The 12,376-nt window shown below is 47.0% G+C and overlaps 1 long non-coding RNA gene across 1 annotated transcript; it reads left to right on the forward strand.

The window, feature by feature from the left end:
- Nucleotides 1–3,675: 3,675 nt before the first annotated feature.
- LOC138774334 (uncharacterized) lies at nt 3,676–12,144 on the forward strand. The gene is made up of 3 exons (XR_011360290.1): nt 3,676–4,072; nt 10,335–10,429; nt 11,881–12,144. It is a non-coding gene; the product is annotated as an uncharacterized lncRNA (long non-coding RNA).
- Nucleotides 12,145–12,376: the final 232 nt, after the last annotated feature.

The following is a 12,376-nucleotide window of genomic DNA, read 5'->3' on the forward strand; positions in this document are numbered from 1 at the left end:
AGACCACTGGTTGCTGGGTCCCGCCGACGGAGCTCTGGAGCAGACGTGTTCACTCCGCCATAGCCAGGCCACGCCCCTCAGGGGGGAAAGTGTTTTAATCTTTGCGGCACTGTAATGACACAGCTGCGCAGAACGGTCAAAATATTTGAGTTCAGAAACATTCTCCGAACCTAAACGCTCTGCATTTAATACCCAGCAGCTGCAGAAGTTGGATGCCACCCTAAGGCTTAAGCCATTGGCCTAAAGCTGTATACATGTTTTCCAGCACTTCCTAGGGTGTCATCCAACTTCTGCAGTCGCAGGGTATTAAATGCTAAGTGTTTGGGTTCAGGGAAGGTTGCCAGACCTGAACAGTTTGCCAGGTTCACTCAACACTATTTCTAAGGTACAGTAAGTACTCTGCAATCTTTATTAGACTTAATCCTTTATAATATAGGTATAGTGCCCCATCATCGCCTGTCTTATCTGAACGCGGCTGACAGAAAAGGTTGGAGACCTCAGTCTTATCTGAATGTGACCTGTGACTGTAACCAACAAGAAACAGACTATTTCTTTAAGATCACTTACCTCCCATCACCCACAAAAACCCTTCACAGAGTTTTGTAAGAAAGTATGATGTTCAATACGCAGGGCCATACGCAGACATAACTTTATACTGTTGTACAGGGTAACCCGGCCGATGTTTGTGATTTTCTTCCTGTGAAGCTCAATCAGAAACATATGGAACATATGTAAGTGTCACACGCATGACACAAATCTGGAAGGGGTTTACTTGATGTCTTTCCATCAATGATATTGATTGTAGATTCTGCCTTCAGGCTGGATTTATATACTGGGGCAGATGTATTAAGACTGGCGGTTCACATGCCGTTCTTCAAAGTGAAGTTTGTCGGTAGATGCACCAAATGTACTAAAGCAGTTATTTCAAAGAGTAAAACTTATTACCTATGCACAGGTATATGTACAAATATCTCTTCTCATAACTTTTGGATAACTTCTTAAAAGGGTTATCCAGCGTTACAAAAACATGGCCACTTTCTTTCAAAGACAATACGACTTGTCTCCTGGTCAGGTGCGGTTTGAAATTAGGCTCCGTTCACTTCAATGGAACTAATTTACAAACCCCACCCAAACTGGAAACAAGAGAGGTGCTGTCTCTGGAAGAAAGCAGCCATGTTTTTGTAGGGCTCGATAACCCTTTTAGGGTAGCCTCACACCTACCGACTCGCAGCGTACATCTCGCTGCGAGTCTGTCAGGTCCTGGCAGTTCCCTGTCACTACATACTCTGAACAACCGCTGTGTGTATGTAATTCTGCCGGCCCCTTAACCCCTTTGGCTCACAACTGTATATACAGACACAGCAGGGGGGAAGCTGAAGGGGTTAAGGGGCCGGCAGAATTACATACACGCAGCCGTCGATCGAACCGAGATTTACGCTGCGATTCGGTAGGTGTGAAGTTGTCCGTGTGCCACTGATCTGAACTCACCTTATCTCCCAAAAGAACTAAAGGTCCCCATACACTTTCAATGACTGAAGGATGAACCCGAAGGCGAGCAGCTGGTTCAGGCTATTAAAGTCTAAGGTGTATGGGGACCTCAAAGCTAATGGCAGTCTGATCCTTATCCCCAAAATCTGCCATTGGTTCTATCTCTGGTTGCTGTCAGTGAATGCAGGCATATGTACCTGATGCAACTAGAATGTTTTCATTCACGGTCAGCAAGCAGAGATCTAAACCTACACTGCACCCTTCCACCCCTAGTAAACAGATGCCCGTTATGCAGCACATAGCTACACCATGCACGTTTCAGCTCTGCTACATCATCAGCTAGTATTGAACACATATTGGGGTGATGTTAGGGCTGGGCGATTAATCAAATTAATATGCCCAGAATTTTACAATTGATTTGATTTTCTGTGAAAATTTTAACAAAAAATCATTGCGGGCGGACGGCGCAGTACAGTGTGAGGCGGGCGGGCGAGCGAGCGAGTGGCGCGGTACAGCATGGGGTGGGCAGTCCAGAGAGGGGTGGTGTGGGCGGTTGGCCAAACAGTCCGGAGAGGGGCGGAGTGCGGCTGGCGGGCGGGCAGTCCCGAGAGATGTGGTGCGGGCAGCCTCCAGAAGCTGCTGATGTGCCCCGCCCCTTACACACAGAGTCCCGCTCCCCATCTCTGGAGGAGACAGCAGGAACTGCAGGGTGATTGCTGCCGGTCCTGGAGCTGTACAGTGGGATTGGATCCCGCTGTACAGCTCCAGTAATCACCCTATCCTGCAGCCCCTGCTGTCTCCTCCAGAGACTGGGGACCTGCAGGTGTGGCCGGGAGGGGAACCTGTGTGCCAGAGTGAGAGGAGGAGGGCTATGTGCACTCCTGCCCAAGTCCCCTTCTGTCACCCCCAGTCCCCCTCTGTCACCCCTAGTCCCCTTCTGTCACCCCCAGTCCCCCTCTGTCACCCCCAGTCCCCTTCTGTCACCCCCAGTCCCCCTCTGTCACCCCCAGTCCCCTTCTGTCACCCCCAGTCCCCCTCTGTCACCTCCAGTCCCCTTCTGTCACCCCCAGTCCCCCTCTGTCACCCCCAGTCCCCCTCTGTCACCTCCAGTCCCCTTCTGTCACCCCCAGTCCCCTTCTGTCACCCCCAGTCCCCCTCTGTCACTCCCAGCTCCCCCTCTGTCACCCCAAATCTCAGTCCCCCTCAGTCTGCCCCAGTCCCTCTCAGTCCCCCTCAGTCACCCCCAGTCTGCCCTAGTCACAGGGGGGGCACTGTTACACTGGGAAGCAATACAGTTGTCTCAAACATCATTAAAAAAAGTATCTGTTTATATAGCAAAAAATAAAAAAATTGAGATTTAAATCGAGAATCGTCCAAAAAATCTTAAAAATCGAGATTTTTTTTTTTTTGCTCAGCACTAGGTGATGTGATGCAAAATCTGTGAAAAAAACTGTCCTGTGTTTACTGTGCAATAGGACCAATCAGGGAGATGCATGATGGGAATTGTACTTTCCTATCTTGGTTATAGATAGTCTTTTAGAAACTCAGGAACAACAGCAGCTAGAAAGACAGGATATGTCTCAAAGTACTCAGGCGGACTTGGTGAGTAAGAACAGCTAGCATTTCATTTTTTCGCTCTTGATGAAAACCCCTTTAAATTCTATGCAGCCCATTTAAATGAATGGGCCATGGTATTCACATATGCACTGGCGCCTGTTAGACTTACTGTTTGTAATTGTGGAATTCAAATGACAAATGTGTGTAAGGGATTCGACATATCATACAGCAAAGAGTCCAACAGCACCTGGATTCGTAGAAAATGCCTCTAGTATTGTAGAAGACGGACGCACGCCAGAGGGTCTTCAATCCCAGATAAAGACCATGATACATCAAGGAAGGATTGATCCGACAGCATCCAATAGTGAAAAAGTGGTAGTAGTTTATTCAAGCAACATACACCATAGCAACGTTTCGACCCAGCAGGGTCTTTGTCAAGCCTTGAGGGGCGTGTCTGCTGCTTACCTCACACGATATTTCGCGCCCGTATATCGGCCAATCAAAGCCGTTGTAAGATGTTGCTGGGAGGGTTTCTGGTCAGTGATCACAGACGCCCCGCCCACATAGCAAAATCCAGCCAATAGCATTAATTCTTTGGAGAAGCGCAGTCAGGCATTGAGACACGCCCACAGCCTCAGAGATTAGCTGTGCTCAGATTTACATGCTGCAGTAAAGTCGTGAGAAAGCCCGCCCACAGCATCCTCCAGCCAATCAGATGAATTCCCTGAGAGAAGTCTCTGGAGAAGCTCTTAGTCAGGCACGAGACGCGCCCACAGACATAGCAGCCGACCAATCAAAACTTATTCTGACCAACGCCACTCCGTGAGAATGCCCGCCCACAGTAACAACCAGCCAATCAGATGACTCCCCTGACAGGAAGCGCTTTTTACTAATACCACAAGGAGGTCCGTCCACACACTAACAGCTGCCAGTCAGAGCTCTGACTGTTTAAAGTAAAGTTGTCGCGGTGCGAAGCAGGAGGCCCCGCCCACAATAAATCATGTAATCTCATTAGAGACCACTTCAGGTGAGGACACGCCCTCGAGCAACCTCTCAACCAATCAAATTTGTCTATCAGGAAAGGTGGTAAGGCTGGACGCAAAAGAGAACAGTGGAGGATTATGGGTAATAATACAGGATATACAGCTTGCTCATATACAGTTATACCCAGCACTTATTCATATATATTAGAATACAAGAATGTGGTATTATACCGTCTGGAGGATGATTAGTGCAGTGTAATATTATTATGGGATGACTACTCCATGTATATCCCCATCCTGCGGCTGATGGAAAACTACAACTCCCATGTACTGAAATGATGGAGGGTGTAGTCTTAGGACAGCTATAGGGCAGCGGGTGGGGGAATCCTGAGGACTTGTGCTGAGTTTGGATCCTACAAAGGTTGCAGTAATGATGTCGTGTTGGCTGCACATATACACAGTGGTGTCAGTGAGGCTGGGTTCACACTGCGTTTTTGCAATCCGTTTTATTTATCCGTTTTAAAAAAAAAAAAAACGGATGCATTTGTGTGCATCCGTTTTGATCTGTTTTTCCATTGACTCCCATTGTAAAAAAAAACGGATCAGTTTTTTTTGACGGACACAAAAACGTAGCCGACACTACTTTTGTGTCGGTTAAATAAAACAGATCCGTTTTGATCTGTTTTTTTTTTTTTATTGAAGTCAATGGAAAAACGAATCAAAACGGATGCACACAAATGCATCCGTCTTTGTCATCCTTTTTTCATCCGTTTTTTTGCAAAAAAACGGATGAAAAAAATGGATTGCAAAAACGCAGTGTGAACCCAGCCTAAGGGTAGCTTCACACGTACCGTATCGCTGCGTTTTTGGTGCGATTTTTACATGCGAGTTTTGATTTTCAAAAACGCAGCGATATGGTACGTGTGAAGGCACCCTAAGAAGGTACGCAGGCACACTACACAGGTACGCAGGCACACTACACAGGTACGCTACACAGGTACGCAGGCACACTACACAGGTACACTACACAGGTACACTACACGGGTACGCAGGCACACTACACAGGTACACAGGCAGACTACACAGGTACACTACACAGGTACGCAGGCACACTACACAGTTACGCAGTCACACTACACAGGCAGACTACACAGGTACGCTACACAGGTACGCAGGCACACTACACAGGTACGCAGGCACACTACACAGGTACGCTACACAGGTACACAGGCACACTACACAGGTACGCAGTCACACTACACAGGTACGCATACACACTACACAGGTACGCAGACACACTACGCAGGTACGCAGGCACACTACACAGGTACGCAGGCACACTACACAGGTACACAGGCAGACTACACAGGTACGCTACACAGGTACGCAGGCACACTACACAGTTACGCAGTCACACTACACAGGTACGCAGACACACTACACAGGTACGCAGACACTACGCAGGTACACTACACAGGTATGCAGGCACACTACACAGGTATGCAGGCACACTACACAGGCACACTACACAGGTATGCAGGCACACTACACAGGTACGCAGGTATACTACACAGGTACACTACACAGGTATGCAGGCACCCTACACAGGCACACTACACAGGTACGCAGGCACACTATACAGGTACGCAGGCACACTACGCAGGTACGCTACACAGGTACACTACACAGGTACGCAGGCACACTACACAGGTACGCAGGCACACTACACAGGTACACTACACATGTACCCAGGCACACTGCACAGGTAAGCAGGCACACTAAACAGGTACACTACACAGGTACGCAGGCACACTACACAGGTACGCAGGCACACTACACAGGTACGCAGGCACACTACACATGTACCCAGGCACACTACACAGGTACCCAGGCACACTACACAGGTACGCAGGTACACTACACAGGTACGTGGGTACACTACACAAGTACGAAGGCACACTACACAGGTACGCAGGTACACTACACAGGCACACTACACAGGTACGCAGGCACACTACACAGGTACGCAGGCACACTACACAGGTACGCAGGCACACTACACAGGTACGCAGGCACACTGCACAGGTACCCAGGCACACTACACCGGTACATTACACAGGTACGCAGGCACACTACACAGGTACGCAGGCACACTACACAGGTACCCAGGCACACTACACAGGTACGCAGGCACACTACACAGGTACGCAGGCACACTACACAGGTACACAGGCACACTACACTGGTACATTACACAGGTACGCAGGCACACTACACAGGTACGCAGGCACACTACACAGGTACGCAGGCACACTACACAGGTACGCAGGCACACTGCACAGGTACCCAGGCACACTACACAGGTACGCAGGCACACTACACAGGTACGCAGGCACACTACACAGGTACGCAGGCACACTACACAGGTACATTACACAGGTACGCAGGCACACTACACAGGTACGCAGGTACACTACACAGGTACGTGGGTACACTACACAAGTACGAAGGCACACTACACAGGTACGCAGGTACACTACACAGGCACACTACACAGGTACGCAGGCACACTACACAGGTACGCAGGCACACTACACAGGTACGCAGGCACACTACACAGGTACGCAGGCACACTGCACAGGTACCCAGGCACACTACACCGGTACATTACACAGGTACGCAGGCACACTACACAGGTACACAGGCACACTACACAGGTACCCAGGCACACTACACAGGTACGCAGGCACACTACACAGGTACGCAGGCACACTACACAGGTACACAGGCACACTACACTGGTACATTACACAGGTACGCAGGCACACTACACAGGTACGCAGGCACACTACACAGGTACGCAGGCACACTACACAGGTACGCAGGCACACTGCACAGGTACCCAGGCACACTACACAGGTACGCAGGCACACTACACAGGTACGCAGGCACACTACACAGGTACATTACACAGGTACGCAGGCACACTACACAGGTACGCAGGTACACTACACAGGTACGCGGGCACACTACACAGGTACGCGGGCACACTACACAGGTACGCTGGCACACTACACAGGTACACTACACAGGTACCCAGACACACTACACAGGCACCCAGGCACACTACACGGGTACGCAGGCACACTACACAGGTACGCGGGCACACTACACAGGTATGCGGGCACACTACACAGGAACGTGGGTACACTACACAAGTACGCGGGCACACTACACAGCTATGCTTACACACTACACAGGTACGCAGATACACTTCACAGATACGCAGGCACACTACACAGGTACGTGGGTACACTACACAGGTACGCAGGCACACTACACAGGTACGCAGGTACACTACACAGGCACACTACACAGGTACGCAGGCAAACTACACAGGTACGCAGGTACACTACACAGGTACACAGGCACACTACACAGGTACGCAGGCGCACTACACAGGTACACTACACAGGTACACTACACAGGTATATAGGCACACTGTACAAAGGTACCCAGGCACACTACACAGACACACTGTACACAGGCACACTGTACAAAGGTATATATGCACACTGTACACAGGTACCCAGGCACACTACACAGGTACGCAGGCACACTACACAGGTACCCAGGCACACTACACAGGTACCCAGGCACACTACACAGGTACGCAGGCACACTACACAGGTACCTAGGCACACTATACAAGCACACTGTACACAGGCACACTGTACACAGGTATATAGGCACACTGTACACAGGCACACTCTACACAGGTATATAGGCACACTGTACACAGGCACACTCTACACAGGTATATAGGCACACTGTACACATGTACGCAGGCACCCAGGGGCATCCTGCCCAGTGAATGTGTGTTGACCTCCAGTGCTTCCATACATCAGTATCAGTATGGAAGCTTTAGGGATTCCTGCTCTCCGTACTCACTACATAGGCCACAAAGATGTGATCAGCAGTCCATGCAGTGCAGAGCGCGCTGACTGGTGTGATGGGATGATGCGATCACCTCATCCAGCTTGAGGTTGCAGACAGCTTGGCTGGGAAGTGGAGGTGGCGCTGTAGTCTCTACCTACAGTCCCTCATGATCTCCTGCGTAGATGATGGCTGGACGTGCCTGCTGCAGATCTGAATGGCATAAGCACAGAAGGACGCAGCCACAAGGCCCCCACTTAGATACTACCGTAGAATCAATGATCACAGAATTAGTATTGGAAGACAATGAAATGTAAGGTTGAATCAGTATGCAATAAAATGGTTAAAGGCCTAAACACAACACGTATAGAGCTCCAACACAAGGTGGAAATGCCTATGGCTACACCGATACCATAATGGAGCTCCATACATTATTGATCTGAGGCGATTGTGCCACACATTGCCGTCTTAATGTCCCTTGATAATTCTGATAAGATGAAACGTGTTGGGAGCTATCGGAGGATAAGTGTAGGGCCTGTGCAGTAGTACAGGGCAGCGGCCGCCCTTGTCAGGGCGCTGTAATTCTGAGCAAGTACGGGTAGCTTGGTGCACCTTTATTAGGGGGTGTCAGGGAGAGCTGGTAGTGTCAATAGTCCAATATTTCGGAGACGCAGATTCTTACTTTTCTCCTCTGCGCCACTGCATAGGCATACAGTAGTAGAACTCCATGGGGGAGATTTATCGAGCAGTCTTACAGCAAGAATGTCCTTTATTGCCCATAGCAATCCATTGCAAATCTGCTGCAAAGTCTGCATGTGTGGCTTGCAATGTGGATTCACCATGACAGGCCTATTTACATGCAGAAAAGTTCATATACAGGCGTATGCATGGCTTGCATATGTAAGTAAATTTACAAATATATAAGCAACTTTACTCTCTCATAGTAGCCTTTACTGCTCTAAGCCACCAATGGGTGCATATAGTATAGGAATGACATAAAAGGGTTGGCCACTCTATTAGCCATATTAGCCACAGTAAAGAGCAGCCTAATCTGGAGGACCAGGTATTAACATGGTCACCCATGTATTTGAATAGGCACTGTGTAATACTACATTGTCCCTCTAGTGGTCACCTTCTTTTCTCCGTAACAGTAGCAGATGCCTAACACAAGATGATCAGCCGATCTCTAGCAGTTCTGCATTAAGAAAAGTGGTGTCAGTGTGTACAGTACTGAGCCTTTATTTCTTGTAATGGGAAGGAGATACAGTATACAGTACAGGATAAGAGATGGTGCACTGACTGTACTACTACTGTACTGTATATGCACTCCAGCAGTCTTATACAGTACAGGATAAGAGATGGTGCACTGACTGTACTACTACTGTACTGTATATGCACTCCAGCAGTCTTATACAGTACAGGATGGGGGATGGTGGTGCACTGACTGTACTACTACTGTACTGTATATGCACTCCAGCAGTATTATACAGTACAGGATAAGAGATGGTGGTGCACTGACTGTACTACTACTGTACTGTATAAGCACTCCAGTAATCTTATACAGTACAGGATGGGAGACGGTGGTGCACTATTTGTACTAGTACTGTACTGTGTATGCACTCCAGCAATCTTATACAGTACAGGATGGGAAACGGTGCTGCACTGACTGTACTACTACTGTACTGTATATGCACTCCAGCAGTCTTATACAGTATAGTACAGGACGGGAGATGGTGGTGCACTGACTGTACTACTACTACTGTACTGTGTATGCACTCCAGCAGTCTTATACAGTACAGGATGGGAGATGGCGGTGCACTGCCTGTACTACTACTGTACTGTATGTGAAGCCACACCAGTGCTAAACTCACCACGTATGATCCGGGTTCGCAAAAACGTTTGAATACTGAGCAAAGGTCAAATTCTGAATATTACTTTCGGGTAAATTTCCGTACGAATACCGAACAGTTTAAATTGAGATGCGTTCGAACACTGAGGTATTACTGTACTTCAAGACTGGGGGCCAAAAAAGTGTTTGAGAACCGAGCAAGAGATTGAGATCTGATGCAAAGTTTCCTTGAAAATATTGTTTAAGAAATGAACTGTTTGCGTTCAGAGCAGTTTAAGAATCAAGGGACCACTGTGTATAGTATTATTATTATTATTATTTTTTTATTTTTACTTATTTATTTTCTCCATATTAGCCCAAGTTCTAGCACGTTGCAGGATCACACAAGGATGCAAAATCTGTAATGGTCAGTAATAACTTGCAGAGAATAGATCACTTTACATCATCGGGTTACAGAAAAGACTTTTGCTACAAAGGGGTTTTAGTGATGGATTCTTCTCTCATTTTCTCTCTTTAAACAGGACCCAGCTGATTTTTAGGAGAGTTGACAATTCACATCCTGGATAAATCTCTCCTTTTCTTCTCCCGCATCTGATGTGCTGACAAGCTGCATCAGGTACTGTGTGCAAGCATGATGAGATAATGCTGTGTTAGGGAGGTGAGGGTTACAGAGGGTCAGCTGAGTTTCTTTGCTTCGCTTTGCATTCAGACACTTCTAGAAGGACTGGATGTGAGACAAACACGTTACAAATAACGTGGCGTCAGCGCCTGACCACCCGCAAAACCTACTCTCGGCAAATAAACCTGTTGCAATGCCATTGTTGCACCTGTGAACCTCACAACTTCTCATGTTGAAACCTAAGAATAAAAATGTGTTAGCTACTCTAAAGAGCACTGCTGAGGCTAGTTAACTGAAGCCCTAAATAACTATCACCCCCATCTTTACATAGAGCAGAGATGGGGAACCTTCGGCCGAAGGTTCCCCATCCCTGACGTAGATTGTATATTTCTATATAGAAAGCAAAGAAATTTTTTTTTTTAAATTAAAGTTGCTCCTCTTTATTATGTTTGCCTGTTATGGTGGTTTTAAATGGAGCGATAATTGGCCCAATCGCACGATTAACGATTTTGAATGAACAATGTTTTTTTTATAACGATCAGCGTTTAGACGGAACGATACATCGTACGGAAAAATCGTCATGCGATCGTTTTGCGATCTCACACATAGGTGAAATAGTTGAAAAAATGTTTACTGGGAACGATCTGCGATTTTTTTTGCAAACGATCAGCGACGATTTGAGAACTTGTTGAAAGATCAAAATTTCTCGCTCGTCGCTTGATCCTTCGCGGCGTTTACACGTACGATTATCGTTCGAATTCGATCGGTGTCGTGCAAATTCGAACGATAAATCGTTCCGTGTAAAACCACCATTAGACATTCCAGAGATGATTCTAGTATAATGGAATTGCTTTCTCGACTGATATACAAAGTGATAAGCCAAACCATTACCTTAAATTGTACCAAAAAAGCTTTGACTCACGTAGGCCTAGAGGACACTAGACCTGAGCAGGCAATCACTATGATTAGAGACTGTGCACGGCTCGATCGGTTAACGTCATCATTGTCGGTAACACATCAGCCATTTATACAGGGAGTCATGTCAGCCAATAGATATGAGTTAAAGGGGTTCTCCAGCGCTACAAAAACATGGCCACTTTCTTCCAGAGACAGCACCACTCATGTCTCCAGCTCAGGTGTGGTTTGCAATTAAGCTTCATTCACTTCAATGTAATTGAGTTACAAAACCTGCACCCAAACCGGAGACAAGAGTGTTGCTGTCTCTGGAAGTAAGTGGACATGTTTTTGTAGAGGTGGATAACCCCTTTATCGGCCCACAAAAGATGCGATCATGCAAACAAAGAAGTGTTTTATCAATCGTCAGCCTAACGGCAGCCCTTTTGCATGGGCTCATTATAAGAAGTAAGCGTTCTTAAGATTTTTTTTCTTCATATTATAAGGCTGCCCATGTATAGTCCATAATATATGTGCTGTTATGTTATTTATAGGTAAGCAAAGGCATGAGTTCCTTGCATTTCATTGAACTTGCAAAACTTCAGTGGAATAGTTACAGACTAGGCACACCAAGGCATGTCTGGACGCTGCTGCAGAGGCTGTAAAATCTGCCTGCAAAGATTCTGCAATTTATTTCAAATCTAGGCCGCTATAAACTACTACAGAATGATCTGATATAGCTGAAAAGTCTTGGCAGTGTGAGAACAGTCGTGATACTTTCTGTTTCGTTTGCGGAGAATACACAATTAAAGGGTCTGTCTGGGATTTTTCCATAAAATAGCATTGCATTGACTTCTGTGGTTGCTGTATGTTCAATATACATTTTCATTTTTTATTTAGAGCACTTATTGTGTTCTCTGGGTCACATGACCACGCTGTCTGTTTGTTTTTCAAAATTTCTATGTATCAGAAATTCTATTTCCACTTCAAATGGGTTTATCATAATGACCTAAATTTTTGGGGGGCTGCCTTTACACTGTCTCTTTTTTT

This window comes from Dendropsophus ebraccatus, chromosome 15 (assembly GCF_027789765.1).
Source record: "Dendropsophus ebraccatus isolate aDenEbr1 chromosome 15, aDenEbr1.pat, whole genome shotgun sequence".
Taxonomy (NCBI): domain Eukaryota; kingdom Metazoa; phylum Chordata; class Amphibia; order Anura; family Hylidae; genus Dendropsophus; species Dendropsophus ebraccatus.